Raw genomic sequence first — 17,515 nt, forward strand, 5'->3', positions numbered from 1 at the left:
AAAGTTGCACACCATTCCTGCAGGCTGTATGGAGTTGCTCAGCCTAGGCAGAGAAGGGTGCAGATTGCTTTCTGTCCCGAAGAAAGGTGAACTTTGGAAATTTTCTGTAGAGAGGAAGAAGACAGTGGAAATGGTGAGGTTGATGTTTTCTAAGTTACTGTGGGGAGCAGTGCTATATCCAGTTTGTACTAGCTGTGATTGACTAAGGCTGAAGTTTCCTCCAGCATCCCAATTGCAGGTGCTCAGATTGATTCTTGGAACTAGCCAGAATGACACTCCTTTGCTGAGCTACCTGATCTTCCTCTGTGGGCATGGAATTCCTGGTTGATCTGGTTCAACCTTTGCTCCAACGTAGACATATTCCTTCTTTGCCCTGCTTTGTCTTGCTCTCATACCTGCTGTGACATTGCCTCAAAACTCTGTCCTACAGTAGCAGTGTTTAGAGGTAGGAGAGCCTTAGATAGCTTTTCAAGCTACTGCCTTTTCCCTGTCCTGTGCACATCTATGTAAAGAGACATGGACTCTTTATTTAAGAGTAGGCTAGACTTGAAATCACAGAAACCAACCTGCCTCTGGATCTATGCTGCTGTTATAGTTGAGTACTAGGAATCTATAATCTGTGGGTATTTTTGTTTTTTAAAAAATTACATGTCAGGGAGTTTGTATATGAATATTGTATTTACTTAATTTACTTTGCTACTTCTTCCTTTGTCCTTCCCACTCCTATAACTGATGAAATCTTATATAAGTATAACTCTTAAACACCTGTGTGTTTATGACTTTATGTATACAACCTACTGGTCACATTTCATGGTGTGTACATGTGTTTAGGGCTGACCCTTTGGGATTTGGTAACCTATTAGAAGGTTGATCCCTGAACAAGATTTACTCTTCCTCTGTTCCTGTTAATTGCCTGTAACTCTTGGAGAGGGGAAGCCTTGTGAGGATTTCCCACCTGTGTCAGTTAGTGTTGTACAGAGAACAACTGACTATGGAGTTCTCAGCCCCAACTGATAGTATCCAACACAACCAGTGCATACAAGAATCAGAAAACTCTGCACAAGATGTGGTAAAAGCCGGGAACCAGAGTGGGATAATATTCTCTATATATGACAGTGAACTGGTGCCGAGAAGAATCTCAACCATATGGTTGCCTAAAAAAGGCTTGGGAAATGACAGTGCCTTGAGCCTTTTGATTTAAAATGTGTGGTTCTCTGCAACATTCTGTCCCAAACTATCTTTGTGTTCTTTCAAGATCATCTCTGCAGATTTGACTCCTTCTATTTCTGTTTTCTAGCCCTACATCTTTAAACTTTGGATTTTTTGTCCCCCAGTTCTTGTGAATCTTTCATGTAACAGCTTCAATATTTCTTTCACAAGAAGAACTACCTTTGCAGAGTCTAGCACCGTCTTAGTCTCTCCCACATTCCTTCTCTTTTAAGATTCAACAGCACAGAGCACAAACCATAGTAACACTGTAATCTCTCTGAGGTGGATAAAGAATCCGTTGAGAGTAAACTATGTGTCTAAAGTCACATTCTTAGTAAGAACAAAAGTTAATATGACTTTCAACGTGAGATGTCTATATCCATGTCATCCCTAGTATTCTAAAGATTTAAACATATTCTAAAAATTTGGAGAGATGTGATAAAAAATATTTGAAAGTTGCTTTCCTTACCTGACATATTTAGGGGGGCTCTGTATGGGGAGTAACAGTACTCCACCCTACAATTGAGCCAGATAAATGGTAGTCTTCGTCTGATAAGCTGACCAAACCAGCGAGTGTGTCCAGTATCAAACAGAGCTCACTGGTCACTGGTCACAGGTTACCTGTAATGATCCAAATGTGTTTACAGGCAGTACCATGGAAACCCCAGCATTCTACCAGGTGCTGGTAGGCTAAGAGGGAGAGTGATGTCATAAATCAGTCAGTAGCCAATGGGAAGGAGGGATTCTGGGCTGCAAGACAGGACTGAGTGGACAAGATAGTAGAGAAATAGCAGCTCTGAATGCTGAGATATGTGCTGTTGAAAGGAGGTAATCTTCACGTGGCTGTTCCTTTTGCCTTGCCTTTTAACTTAGGAAATCATATCAGTATTTCTTTCTTCTTTTTTTTTTTTTTTCGAGACAGGGTTTCTCTGTGTAGCCCTGGCTGTCCTGGAACTCACTTTGCAGACCCGGCTGGCCTCGAACTCAGAAATCCGCCTGCCTCTGCCTCCCGAGTACTTGGATTAAAGGCATGTGCCACCACCGCCCGGCAGTATTTCTTATCAGATTCATGGACTGGTTTTAATAATGTGCATATGATCTGTCACACTCCAATAAAATGTATCCCATCAACACACATTAAACATAGGGACAGTAGCCTTGGGCAGGAAGGAGAGGGTCACCTAGGTTGAGGCAACTAGGTTGAGAAACTGTTTTTGAGTTGTGAGCTGTCTGCATCTGTCCATGAATAAAGAATGTGATCAAAGGGCTCCTTTGTGACCATGTTGAAGGGCAGGGCTGAGTGCATTGAAAGCACCCTGTAGGAGAATGTGAATCCCAAGAATGTGGCTCTTTTCAGGTTTCTTGTCCAGGAGTCTTTCTTTTTAAATTCTTTATTTGTCTATTCTGGTCTAGGTTGGCCTCAGATCCCTGTTCTCGCCTTTTCATCCCTGCTCTGTAGCCTTTGATCCTTGGACCAGCTTGCTCCTGCATCCTTACACTAGAGTGTGATAGCACAGTAAATTTCTAGACACAGTAGTCTTGATTTTGTCTGACAGATGCATGTAACATGAGTTCTGCACTTATCAGCAAACAACAGAAGGACTGATGATGAGGCTGACTGCATGTGTTTCCTCTTTCAGCATTTGTTGCTGTTCTCCTGCCCACATTCTGCTTCCTCTGGATATTTTCTCTACTCTTCTTTCATTTTCCAGAGACAGGTTTTTCTCTTTAACTCATGTTGTTTTGGAAATGACTGTGTATCTCCCTCCAGCCTCAGACTCATGGACATTCTTTATGTCCATGGCTTTCTCTCTGTAGAATCATGATTGTGAGCTACCAAGTCTGGTGTCTTAAAAGGAGAGTGGCAGTTACTTTAGCTTCTTTCTCCTTGCAACAAACTCTGAAGAATCTTGGTCTTCTAGCATTGTCTGCCCTGCTTGGATCTGAGATCTGCCTAAGGCAGAGACAGTGGAACAGGTAGAGAACAAAAGAAGGCCTTAGTTTGTACAGGGTGTTAGACTAAATGGAAAAAGAAAGTAATGTAGGTATTTTGGTTTATTTTTCAATAAATAACCAACCTTTTCACCATCTCTGGGTACCTTCATGCACAGAAATGCACCTGGTATTTTGTTGATACACAGAGAAATCTGTGTCTTTCTTCATTTTATCCTATGTTGCACCTCCCATTTTTGTCACTCCCTGGTAAGTTCATAGACTGTTATTTGACATATGTCTAATATGAATTTATACACATTTTGTATTCTATCTACCTCACAAAGCATTAACTAATACAACAGTGTTGATTAGTTTTTTATTAAAAATTATATTAGAGCCATTTTAACTGTCCTCCAGCAGTCACATGAGGTTCTAGAATGTTTACTCAGGGGCTTTTACTCCGAGCTAGTGCTGTTTCATGCAGCTGCATGTCTAGTTCTGTACAGATGTCCCTCCATGCAGACAGTAGAAAGTTGTTTAGTTCGGAACAAATTTCTGCAGTAAGAATGTAATTTTCCACATGACGTCAGAAATGAGATTCACTCCTCTTCTGTCAACTGTTAAATAATTTGACACATTTGCTAAGATCATGCTTGAAAGTATACTCCTGGTTTTAGATGGCACAGGGAAAAAACATTGTCCTTCTGTAGCACTGTAGACCCAAAATGAATATTGCCAGGATTCTGAAATTAAGCAGATTGAGAGAAGAGATAGATGGAGAAGAGGAGGGAGAGGAAGAAGGAAACAGAAATACAAAATAAACACATGCACACAGAGAGAAAAGAGGGGTAGATACAAAGAGAGAGAATGTAACCTATACTTTTTTAATCTCATAGTTTCTGTTTATTCATTTAAAATTTTGTACATTGATTTATTTAATTTTCCTTTTTAGAATGTATCCTGATTTTAGATTCATTTACCTCTACATTCTTGCTCATTCCCAACCCCTCACTCCTCAGTTTCCATTCAGTTTGCATCTTTCCTTAGGAGTGAACAGGCTTTACAAGGACAACCAACAAACAGAACCAAATAAAAAGTATACTGAGAAGGAGGAAGACTATCTTTTCAAAGTGTAATATGGCCAAATGATAGGAGTAAAAGAGGCCCAAATGCAGTCATCAAAATAAGAGACCTACTTGTCCTCATAGCTACTATCCCCATAAAAATAGTAAGCTAATATTGAGATGATTTATATGCAAAGGAGCTGCTCCAGACATATGCAGGGACTGTGCTACCACTTTAGTGTCTCTGAGCTGGGAAGAACTTGCTTGTTTTTTCTTTCTTTCTTTCTTTCTTTCTTTCTTTCTTTCTTTCTTTCTTTCTTTCTTTCTTTCTTTCTTTCTTTCTTTTTTTTTTGTCTTTGATTCAGAGGACCTTGTTTACTTGTCTTCCACACCACCTGGCTCATATATTCATTTCACCTCTGCAACTGTGTGCTTCACTGAGATATATGAGGGAAAGCAATTGATGGAGACCTGTCCTTTAGACTTCCTCTCCCATAATGGCTGGCTTGTTAGCTCAATTGCCTTCAGAGAAACTATTGTATAGGAGAATATTTCAGGAGTCATTTCATTGATATACATTTTTGTTGAATGACCAGGTTTTTTGTTTTACCCTATGTCTATAGGCTGTCTAGTTTCCGGTTCTTGGTTACCCAAGCATTATTGACTATAGATTCGTTCTTGTGGAGTAAGTCTTAAGTCAAATCAGAAGTTCATTGCCTACTCCCACATGTTCATTGTTCCCATTGCGCTAGAACATTATATAGGGACAACAGGTTGTAGGCCAAGGGTTTTGTGGATTGTTGGTTTCCATGTTTCTCTTTCAGTGTCCTATGCCTCAGTAGTCCCATAGCATTGCAAGGGCACTAGAATGTATTGGTGAAGGCTCCATGTTGCCATCGACCCAACTACTCGATATTCAGTGAGGGTGTGTATGTTATTTTCAGCTATGGGTCCTTCTGTGGTGATAGAGAGCACCCTTTTGTCTAAGCAACAGCCTGGTTTTGTTGATCTACATGGGACATATGGCCAAAACCTCAGCAGAATTTTATGATGTTTTGCCACTGGAAGTCTTACCAGGACAAGAAATGCGACAAGACTTTATACCCCCCATTACTAGAAGTCCTTATTTGGATGCCCTTCATAGATCTGAGGAAGTTTCCCTTGAGTGGGTTCCCATGTCACACCCATAATAGCCTCTCTGTACCTATGTTCATTGCCTACACTCTATCCATCCATCACATATCCCTACTATCTCAACCATCATTTTCATTCCCATCCACCATTTTATACCTTTAGAATCTACTGTGTTACTGTATACCCAAGAGACACATGTGTTCCTCCATCTGGATCCCTCTTCTTTACCCAGGTTCTCAGGTTCTACTGATTTTAGTACATGCAATCCACAGGTGAATTTATAGGTTTTCGTTATCTCATTCACGATGATTTTTTTTTCTAGTTCCATTCATTTTCCTGCACATTGCATAATATTTATTTTTGTAATAGCAGATTATGACTCCATTGTGTTAGCATGACTGTCCATGTTGTTGTAAGGATCATCCATTGGGTATATGCCCAAGAGTGGTATGCCTAGATCTGCAGGTAGATCAACTTCAACTTACTGTGGAACTGCCTTTTTATTTTCAATACTTGCTGTACAAGTTTTCATACTCACTAAAAAGGGAGTGTTCAGCTCTGCTCCACATCCTCGCCAGCATGATTTGTTGTGTTACTGACCTTAGGCATTCAAACAGGTTGGAGATGGTATCTCAAAGTGGTTTCGATTTGCATTTCCCTGATGACTAAGGATATGCAACATTTCTATAAGTGTTTCTCTCCCTTTGAATTTCCTCTACTGAGTATTTTGTTCAGATATGTATGCAATTTTGAAATTTGATGATTTGACCATTTGACATCCAGTTTCTCAACTTGTTCATATATATTTGAAATTTAGTCCTTGCTTTGGTAACCATATTACAGGATATGGAGAAAGAAAAACTCTTTTTCCATTCGGTGGGCTTTAGCTTTGTCCAGTTGACAGGTTCCCTTCATTTCAGAACCTTTTCCGTTATATGAGATCCCATTTAAGATTTGTGGAACTTCTTTTTTTTTTTCTTTCTTTCTTTCTTTCTTCAAGAGTGGAGTTTCATTTTTTAAAGATATTTGTTCAAAAAGACAATAATAAAAATACAAGGAAGCTTTTGATGAAAACATCAATGTTGGATTATTGGAATATATATACATATAAATAATATATTCATATATATCCATATATCTATATATTCATCAATGTTCATACATGTGCATACATATGTAAATATATTTCATATATAGGTATATATAAGATATGAATATAGTTATTTTTCATTTCCTCCCTTTACTTTTTTTTCTCCAATTTTTATTAGGTATTTACTTCATTTATGTTTCAAATGCTATCAAGAACATCCCCTATATGGGCATATATCCAGAAGATGTTCTAACTAGTAAGAAAGACACATGCTCCACTATGTTCATAGCAGCCTTGTTTATAATAGGCAGAAGCTGGAAAGAACCCAGATGCCCCTCAACAGAGGAATAGATATAAAAAAAATGTGGTACATTTACACAAAGGAGTACTACTCAGCTATTAAAAAGAATGAATTTATGAAATTCCTAGGCAATGGTTGGACCTGGAGGGCATTATCCTGAGTGAGGTAACCAAATCACAAAAGAATTCAAATGATATGTACTCACTGATAAGTGGATATTAGCCCAGAAACTTAGAATACCCAAGATATAAGATACAATTTGCAAAACATATGAAACTCAAGAAAAATGAAGACCAAAGTGTGGACACTTTGCCCCTTCTTAGAATTGGGAAAAAACACCCATGGAAGGAGTTACAGAGACAAAGTTTGGAGCAGAGACAAAAGGATGGACCATCTAGAGACTGCCATATCCAGGGATCCATCCCATAATCAGCCTCTAAACGCTGACACCATTGCATACACTAGCAAGATTTTGCTGAAAGGACCCAGATATAGCTGTCTCTTGTGAGACTATGCTGGGGCCTAGCAAACACATAAGTGGATGCTCACAGTCAGCTATTGGATAGATCACAGGGCCCCCAATGGAGGAGCTAGAGAAAGTACCCAAGAAGCTAAAGGGATCTACAAACCTATAGGTGGAACAACATTATGAACTAACCAGTACCCCGGAGCTCTTGACTCTAGCTGCATATGTATCAAAAGATGGCCTAGTCGGCCATCACTGGAAAGAGAGGCCCATTGGACATGTAAACTTTATATGCCCCAGTACAGGGGAAGGCCAGGGCCAAAAAGTGGGAGTGGGTGGGTAGGGGAGTGGGCGGGAGGGTATGGGGGACTTTTGGGATAGCATTGGAAATGGAAATGAGGAAAATACCTAATTAAAAAAAAAAGAACATCCCCTATAACCTCCTCCTCCTGCTTCCCTACTCACCCCCTCCTATTTCTTGGACCTGTTGTTTTCCCTGTACTGGGACATATAAAGTTTGCAAGACCAAGGGGCCTCTCTTCACAATGATGGTGGATTATGCCATCTTTTGCTAAAAATGCAGCTAGAGAAGTAAGCTTTGGGGGTAGCGGTTGATTCATATTGTTGGAACTTCTTTATTTGATTCAGAGGACATTGTTTACTTGTCTACAACACCGTCTGGCTCTTGCATTCATATCACCTCTGCAACCATGTGCTTCACTGAGCTCTGAGGAAAGGCATTTGATGGAGACCTATCCTTTAGACTTCCTCTCCCATAATGTCTGGCTGTTAGCTCAACTGCTTTCAGAGAACGCCTCTGATGGTGACAGGGTGAGGCACTCTACTAAGAAGCATAGCAGAATATTAACAGGAGACATTTCATTGATATATATTTTTGTTGAATGACCAGGTTTTTTGTTTTACCCTATGTCTATAGGCAATCTAGTTTCGGGTTCTTGGTTATCCAAGCAATGTTGACTAAGGGTTCCTTCTTGTGGAGTAAGTCTTAAGTCAAATCAGATGTTCATTGCCTACTCCCACAAGGTCATTGTTCCCATTGCCCTAGAAATTTTGTAGGGACAACAGGTTGTAGGTCAAGAGTTTTGTGTTTGTGCTGGTTTCCATGTTTCTTTTTTAGTGTCCTATGCATTAGGAGTCCCTTAGCATTGCAAGGGCACTAAAATGTATTGGTGAAGTCTCCATGTTGCTATTCACTCAACTTTCTGATATTCCTTGAGTATGTGGATGTTATCATCAGCCACTGGGCCTTCTTGGCTGATAGAGAGTACCCTTTTATCTAAGGAACAGCCTGGTTTTGTTGATCTACTTGGGACATATGGGTAAAACCTCAACAGAATTTTATGAAGTTTTGCGACTGGAAGTCTTACCAGGAAAAGAAATGCTATAAGACTTTATAACCCCCATTACTAGAAGGCCTTATTTGGAAGCCCTTCATAGATTTGAGGAAGATTCCCCTGAGTGTGTTCTCATATCAAACCCATAAAAGCTTCTCTGTACCTGTGTTCACGTCCTACACTCTCTTCATCCACTCCATATCCCCTACCATCTCAACAATCATTTCAATTCCTATACACCTTTATAACTTTAGAATCTTCTCTGTTACTGTATAATCAAGAGACACATGTGTTCCTCCATCTAGACGCCTCTTTGTTACCCAGGTTCTCAGGATCTACTGATTACAGTACATGCATTCCACAGGTGTCTTTATGGGTTTTCTTTACCTCACTCAGGATCATTTTTTTTTCTAGTTCCTCTCATTTTCCTGCACATTGCATAATATACATTGTTGTAATGGCTGAGCATGACTCTACTGTGTTAGTATGACTGTCCTTGGTTGTTGGATGGGCCATCCATTGGTATTTGACCAAGTGTGGTATGCCTTGATCGGCAGGTAGGTCATCTTTAACTTAGTGTGGAACTGCCGTTTTAATTTCAATATTGGTTGTACAAGTTGTACAAGTTTGCATACATATGCAACATTTCTATAAGTGTTTCTCTCCCTTTGAATTTCCCCTAATGAGTATTTTGTTCAGACATATATGCAATTTTGAAATTGGATGATTTGACCATTTGAAATCCAGTTTCTTAACTTGTTTATATATTTTTTTGAAATTTACTCCTTGCTTTGGTAACCATATTACAGGATATGGAGAGAGGAAAACTCTTTTTGCATTCTCTAAGCTTTAGCTTTGTCCAGTTGACATGTTCTCTGTCTTATGGATGCTTTTCAGTCATATTAGATCCCATTTAAGAATTGTGGAACTTCTTTATTCGATTCACAGTACCTTGTTTACTTGTCTTACAAGCCTTCTGGCTGGTGCATGCATATCACCTCTGCAACTGTGGGCTTCAATGAGCTCTGAGGGAAGGCATTTGGTGGAGAACTCTCCTTTAGACTTCCTCTCCCATATATCTGGCTGTTAGCACAACTGCTTTCAGCGAAAGCCTCTGATGGTGGCAGGTTAAGGCACTCAGCTAAGAAGTATAGCAGAATATTAACAGGAGTTACTTCATTGAAATACATTTTTGTTAAACGACCAGGTTTTTTTGTTTTACCCTATGTGTATAGGTTATCTACTTTCAGTTTCTAGGTTACCTAAGCAATGTTGAATTTAGATTCCTTGTTGTGGAGTGAGTTTTAAGTCAAATCAGAAATTCATTGCCTACTCCCACAAGTTCATTGTTCCCATTGCCCTAGAATATTATGTACGGATGACAGGTTTTAGGTCAAAGGTTTTGTTGTTGTGCTGGTTTCCAGGTTTCTCTTACAGTGTCCTATGCATCAGGAGTCACTTAGCATTGCAAGGGAACTAGAATGTATTGGTGAAGGCTCCATGTTGCCACCCACCCAACTTCTCGATGTTCAGTGAGTGTGTTGATGTTATCTTCAGTAATGGGGCTTTCTCTGGTGATAGAGAGCACCCCTTTGTCTTAGCAACAGCCTGGTTTTGTTAATCTACATGGGACATATTGGCAAAACCGCAACAGAACTTTAGTAATTTTTCCACTGGAAGTCTTACCAGAACAAGAAATGGGATAAGACTTAGTACCCCCATTAATAGAACGCCTTATTTGGATACTCTTCATAGATTTGAGGATGTTTCTCCTCAGTGTGCTCACATATCACACCCGTAATAGCTTCTCTATACCTGTTTTCACTTCCTACACTCTCCCCATCCACCCCTTATCTCCTACCATCTCATCCATCATTTTCATTTCCATCCTTCCCTTTATACCTTTACATTCCACTCTATTCCTCTATACCCAAGAGACACATGTGTTCCTTTATCTAGACCCCTCTTCTTTACCCAGCTTCTCAGGATCTAGTGATTGTAGTACATATATTCCACAGGTGTCTTTATGCGTTTTCATTACCTCACTAAGAATTATTTTTTCTAGTTCTATTCATTTTTTTTTTTTGCACAAATCAGAAGTTCATTGCCCACTCACACAAGTTTATTGCTCCCATTGCCCTAGAACATTTTGTATGGACGACAGGTTTTAGGTCAAGGGTTTTGTTGTTGTTTTTGTCTCCAGGTTTCTCTTTCAGTGTCCTATGCATCAGGAGTTTCTTTATATTGGGAAGCCTGTACAATGTATTAGTGAAGGCTTCATGTTTCCATCCACCCAACATCTCAAAAATCAGAGAGTGTGTAATTTTTCTCTTCAGCTATGGGGCCCTCTCTGGTTATTGAGCACCTTTTTTTCTTTGCCACAGCCTTGTTTTGATATGAATAGACACATGGTATTTTTCTGGATGTTGCCTGGTGAATGGGAATGTTTGTTTTGCTGGAGTGGACACCTGAGGTGTGCATCATGTTTGAAAAGAGTGTAAGTATAACCCAACAAACACTGTGTTAAGAACTTTCATTGGTTCATCTTGGATCTTGTTGCTGGTTATCATTCCTCTTTTATAATGCTGTTTTCCCCTGACAACACTCTTGCATTGGTTCTCCTTGCTTTCTTTGCTGATCTTCACTTACTGTGACTTAGTAGAGAGAAATGCACCAAAAGAACTTCTGGTGGTATTTTTGCTGCTGCTTGCTGTGTATGTGGACTCTTGCTGATTGTCTGAATCTTGCAGTTTTCTTCTGGATCAAGGTCTTGCCACTTATTTGGATTTTTGGTGCTTGTCAAATGGACTGGAGTGCTGACAGTGAAGACTGGAATTGCCTCCCCAAAATATTTCTCAGCAGCCCCATAACCAGTTTCCTATTAACCGTTCATTCTTTTTACCTACCCCTTTTAGGTGGTGGGCTAGAAGGCAGATTGAAGAGTTAAAGAATCATGCTTTAAAGTAGGATTTGAAAACTCTAAGCCTACAGCTTTCATGTTTGTTGTTAGCATGGAAGTGATAGCCCCCCCCCCATTTTGTTAATGTAGTCACTCATTACTATGAACTTCCCTCTTAGCACTGCTTTGTGTTCCACAAGTTTGTGAATACTGTTTATCATTTTTTTTTGAATTCCAGTAAATCTTTAATTTCTTTCTTCCTGTCTTGACATATTTTTTTTTGGTTCAATAAAGAGGTATTAAGTTTCCATGAGTTTTTAAGCTCTCTGCTGTTTCTGTTGTTTAAATCTAGATTTAATCTATGGTGTTCCAGTTGGATCCATGAGGTTATTTCAATGTTCTTGTGTCTGTTGGTTCTTGCTTTGAGTCAAGAGTATGTGGTCAAGTTTAGAGAAAGAACTATGTGTTACAGAAATGAGGGCATATGTGTTTGGAAGAAATGTTCTGTAAATGTATGTTAGTGTAAAATCTTAATACCTGACAATAATTCTGACATGTTGCCTCAACCTTCATTTTGTAGCTTATGATCTTAACCTGTCCTAATGTTTCTTGCCCTGACCATAAAGTCTTACTGTTGTCCTTTGTCACAGAGCCTGGTGGACTTTGAAAATTGCTTATCCTCACCGCCTTTACTCACCCAATCACCTGTAATAGCAGATAACACTACTTTGTTTAGATAGCTTAAATGCTTCAAATGTACCTGTTTATAATTTCCCTATGTAAAAACTGGCCCTGAAAACTAACTGCCAATGGTTGCATCTTGGCTCCCTATTCCTGGCTGTGTCATTGATTAAGCTGTCTTGAATATGTGTTCAATAAACGAAACATATCTGACTGAGATCACTGCCTGAGTGATTTGTGGAACTAATGCTGAAACTCATTCAGCATTTGGTGGTGTGTTGTCCAGAAAAGTGTCAGACCATCTACTACCCCTCACTCAGTATCAATGAGGACCGAAAAGCCAGTTGGCCCTTCTGATTTTTTTTTTTTTTTTTTTTTTTTTAGCGGGAGGGAATTGGTTTTGTTCTAGTGATTTAGACCCTTTGGTGGATCAAAGAAGAGAAACTAGAGGCAGTATTGCTCTTCAAGCCATCAGACTTGGAATGCCTTAATTCTCCATTAGGCAGAAGGGCACAGATCTCCATCTCCATCTTTACGCTTGGGAGGGAAGCCCAACCAGATACCTTTCCTTAACTCCCATTTCTGCCACAGCTTCCGTCTTGCTTTCTCATTATTTCTTGGTCCTGTTATTCTCTACTTCGGTTTTCATCCCATTCTTCATTCTGCTATTCTTCTTCACTCCTCATTATGAGCCAGTCTTCCTCAAGTCTGGACACCCCTGTTTAAACGTTTCTGGGCCATTTCAAAAATTTCCAAAAGGCCACTGCTGTTTTAGATACCCAAGTTTTTCCTGGGAGGCTCTATACTCTATGAATTTAAATGGCCATCTCTTGTACTGGTTGTACCCCAGAGGGCTGATTTGACTCTGCTCTTCTTCTTCCCATACAAGCTTTATTTCTCCACTACCCTGGGAGACCCTGATCAGATCAACTATGTCATGGCCTGACATTTTCTTCTCTTTGACCCACAGAGGAGGAGAAGGCATCTGCACTTTCTGGGAATTTTCAGGACCAGATCATACAGTCAATGGCGATTATCTAAGCCATTAAGGAGGCTGTCCAAGAGTGCATCAAACGAGGTTCTCCAATCCTAACCCTATTGGGTGACAAAGATCCTCTGCCTCCTCCTTACTGAGTACTCTAAGAAGGTTCACACCTCTGCCAGGCCACTCCTCTTCCCTCAGCTCTCCCTACCCTTCCTCACTTGACTGTCTCCTTCCATACTAGGTCAGGCACTTCCTTCCATCCCTCAGTGGAAGCACCTTCCCTGCACATCATAGCACTTCCCTCTGCTTCACATGAGACACCTTTTATGGTCTACCAGTCCTTCTCCAACTGTGATATTTATAACTGGAAAGCTGATAATCCCACTTTTTCTGAGAAACCTCAGGTTTGATTTCTCTTCTTGAGACTATATTTCTCACTCACCATCCTCCTTGGGTGGGCATCCAACAATTCCTTCAGATGCTGTTTACTACAGAGGAACAGGATCACATTGGGTGGGATCCACAAGTTGATCCCGGAAAAGGACAGCAGATGTTCCAAGAATCCAGTAGGATGTTGATGCTGCCTTCTCTAAGACCATTCCTGACTGGGACACCAATTCAGCTGAAGGCAAGGAAGCACTTAAAAGTTTTCACCAGATTCTTATGATAGTTCTCCAGGTGACAGCCAGGCACCCTACAAATGTATCAAAGGTGGGTGAAATAGTACAGATCCCAGTCACTTTCCTGGAGTGACTCCTGGATGCCTACAGAACTTACACACTGATTGACCCAGATGTGACATAAAATCAACAGTCCATCAATTTGGACTTTGTAGGTCACTTGGTTCCAGATATCCACAAGAAGATCCAGAAGCTTTAAAGCTTTGAAAGTAAGAATTTGTCTGAAATCATGGAGATTGTTTAAAAGACGCTAACAATTGGGGATGTCCAGTGGACGAATAAGCTAAGACATTGTCATGGATGTTGGTGGCAGTCAAGGAACAACAGGGAGGATGGGGAAAGCCTTCCACTGATGCAAGGTCAGCTCAAATAAGCCTGGTTATCCAACCCATTCAAGGCTCCTTAGAGACCAATGTGTATACTGCAAGAAAATGGGGCACCGGAAAGATCAATGCCACCAGAATCCTATGAAATTCTAAGCGTTGAAGTGTATCCTTGTACTCTCTGATTGAAAGAATTGGGAGTTGAAATCCCCTCTAGAGCCCAGAGTAAACTTAGAAAGATGACAGTGCCCAGTGAACTTTCTGTTGGATACTAAGGCTCAATATCCAGTCTTCTAGAGGCCTCTGTGACCCATGATGACCAAACTACCCTCAGTCAAGGCTCTATGGGTGCCTACACTACCAAGCAGTGTGTTGACTTGGGCAAAAAGACTATTATGCACTTTTCCTGGTGATTCTGGAATGCCCTTATCCACTGTTAGTGAGAAACCTCCTGACTAAAATGGGAGCTCAAATTCACTTTTATCCTGGTAGCAAGAATGTGGCCCAGGAAAACCCACCTCTGTTCTGTGTCTTTTCTTTGAAGAATGAATACCTGCAGCGGCCAAGAAAAAGAAATGGAGCCCTGATACCCCAGTATGGGCTGAAAATAACCCTCTAACCTAGCTTCTCACCTACCCCCAGTTGTGGTATATCTGAATGTTACTGATAGCTCTGTAAGAATAAGCCAGTACCTTTGGTCAGGAGAAGCCCTTCAGGGTTTCTAGCCCCATATTAATTGACTTGAAGAGTATAGAATCCTCATTCCATGTCAGTCTTACTAGAATATACACTTGTTACTAGTTTAAAAGCATGGAGGGAAAGACTTTAGATCAAGCAAGACCTGAGGTAGGTCAATAAGATGGTAGGAGACATTCACCCAACAGTCCTGAATCCATATACACTTCTGAGTTCCTTACCACCCAATAGGCAAATTTACAAAGACTTGGGCTTAAATGGCATCTTCTTTAATATTCCCCTAGATAAAACAGCCAGCCACTTTTCACCTTCAAGTAGCAAGATCTGGAAAACAGGTTCAGTGTACAGTTAAGCTGAACAAGACTTCTGCAAGGATTTAAGAACTTGCCCACCATCTTTGACAAGGCTGTCCTTCAGGACTTATGTGAGTATTGACAGGCCATGCCCCATATTTACTTCAATATGTAAATGATTTATTTCTGGCTGCCACTGATACAGACTCTCACATGAAGGCAACTAAAGTCCTCTTAAAAATTACACAATGATTGGGGTATAGAGTCTCAATTGAAAGGACACAGATTTGTATAACTGAAGTAATGTATTTCGGGTTCAATTTAAGGGTTGGGGGCAAAGAACCCTGTCCCAAGTCTCTAAGGGAACCAAGTCTCTAAGGGAACCTCTAGGCATCATGACAAAGACTCAGTGCCTAGTGTGAGAATTCTTGGCATCAGGTGGTTTCTGAATACTCTGGATCCCCAGATTTGATGAAATGGCTAAGCCACTCTATGAGGCCACAAGAGGAAAGGGCCTGTGACACTCTCCATGACCAATATCATGTATAGATTCATTTTATTATGTTCACGGCTAAGATGTCCAGAGCATTCAGTATTGGAGATTTCCTAATTGAATTTTGGGGTAATGTAAAATAATCATGATTTTGGAGGTGTTTGGGATTAGAATAAAAACATTTTACATCATGAGATAAACATGAGACATTGCTGGTTACATAAAAATGGTATGAATTGACTAAGTATCTGCCAGAAGTTCTTGTACTTGAAAATTGATCATGAGAACATGGTGCTACTAGTGGGTCTTAGAATAAGAGGTGAAGAAGTTAGTCTGAGACATTTATGTCATTGACTGTGTGCCCAATGTGTGGGATCTCAGTTCCTATTTTTTATATGAAATTATCTCTCCATGCTTATGCTTTCCATATGCTTTTTCTAGATAAGGACACTCTTTTGGAAGGTTTTAGAATCTTTATAAGATGGGTTCTAGGTGGTCAAAATAAACTACTGAACATATTACTTGTAGAGAGATAGTTATTTTTGGAGTTGATTTCTGTTGATCTTTGCTTCTATCAGTATATCCCAAAATAATGAAATGTTTGTGTCTTAGTTACGGTTTTACTGCTGTGAAAAGATACCATGACCAAGGCAAGTCTTATAAGGGCAATGTTTAAGTGGGACTGGCTTGCAGGTTCAGAGGTTCAATCCATTATCATCAAGGTGGTAGCATAGCAACATCCAGGCAGGCATGGTGCAGGAGGAGCTGAAAGTTCTACATCTTCATCTGAAGGCTGCTAGGAGAATACTGGCTGCAAGGCAGCTAGGGTGAGGTTCTTAAAGCCCATAAAAACAGTGACTTCCTACAACAAGGCTACACCTTCTAATAATGCCACCCCATTGACTGAGCATATAGAAACCATCACATTCCACTTCCTGAACCCCCATAGGTTTATCCAAACATATAAGTCTATAAGGGTCATATCTAAACATAGCACAATGCAAAATACATTTAGTCCAACTTCTAAAGTCCCCAGAGTCTATAATAGTCTGAACAATGTTAAAAGTTCAAAGTCTTTTCTGAGATTCATACAATCACATATCTGTAATCCCCAAAACAAGAAATGAAGCCATCTGGGCACACTCCAGACTCTACATCTCCATGGCTGATGTCAAAGCAGTCTTCAGATCTCCAACTCCTTTTTCATCTTTGTTGACTGCAACAAACTTCTTTCTCCTGGGCTAGTTCCACTCCCTATTAGCAGATTTCCTCAGCAGAAAGTCAATGGCTCGATGGCTCTGGAAACATCTTGGGTCTCCAAGGCAATTTCAATGTTACAAGTTCCTGTTTCAATGTCTGGAATCCATACATTGCCAAAGGGTTGGGGTGATTTTTCCAGCTCTTCTTTCTGTAGTAGTCTAAGCCCAGGTTTAAGGTCTAAGCCAAGAACTGCCACTGCTGTTCTTGGTGATCTATCCAATGGTACTGGCATTTCCAATATACTGTCTTCTTCTACTGCAACTAGGCTTCACCAGTAGTCTCTCATATGCTCTCTTTATGGTGCCAACTTTAACTCCTTTATATGACCCTGGGCCATCAACTGCAGCCGAGGCATTACCTTCACAATGGCTTCCCATTGACTCTCACAGTTACTTTCCCTTTCACTTCCTGATGCCCCTTTAATACTCAAACCATATAGTTTACATTTTCCTTTTCTCAGTTTGCTATACTTGTTTAAAATGTTCTTCATGAAATTTAACCAGAGAACAAAGTTTATGATGGGTGGTTTTGAGACTTCCTTTGTCAATGCAGTTAATCTGAGTCTCTTCACTTTAGCCTCAGACTCTTCAAACAAGGGCAAAAAGTAGCTACAATCTTCACCAAAATACCACAAAAACTATCTCTAGGCCA

General features: G+C 40.2%; 1 long non-coding RNA gene across 3 annotated transcripts in view; it reads left to right on the forward strand.

The window, feature by feature from the left end:
* LOC147003306 (uncharacterized) overlaps positions 1–17,515 on the forward strand; it is a 176,160-nt gene that overhangs the window by 45,937 nt on the left and 112,708 nt on the right. For all 3 annotated transcript variants that reach the window (XR_015047749.1, XR_015047750.1, XR_015047751.1), the window contains one exon: positions 15,103–15,242. This is a non-coding gene — a long non-coding RNA (uncharacterized LOC147003306). The remainder of the gene's footprint in view (positions 1–15,102; positions 15,243–17,515) is intronic.

This window comes from Mus caroli, unplaced genomic scaffold (genome assembly GCF_978045245.1).
Source record: "Mus caroli unplaced genomic scaffold, Mus_caroli_1 scaffold_8, whole genome shotgun sequence".
Lineage (NCBI taxonomy): Eukaryota > Metazoa > Chordata > Mammalia > Rodentia > Muridae > Mus > Mus caroli.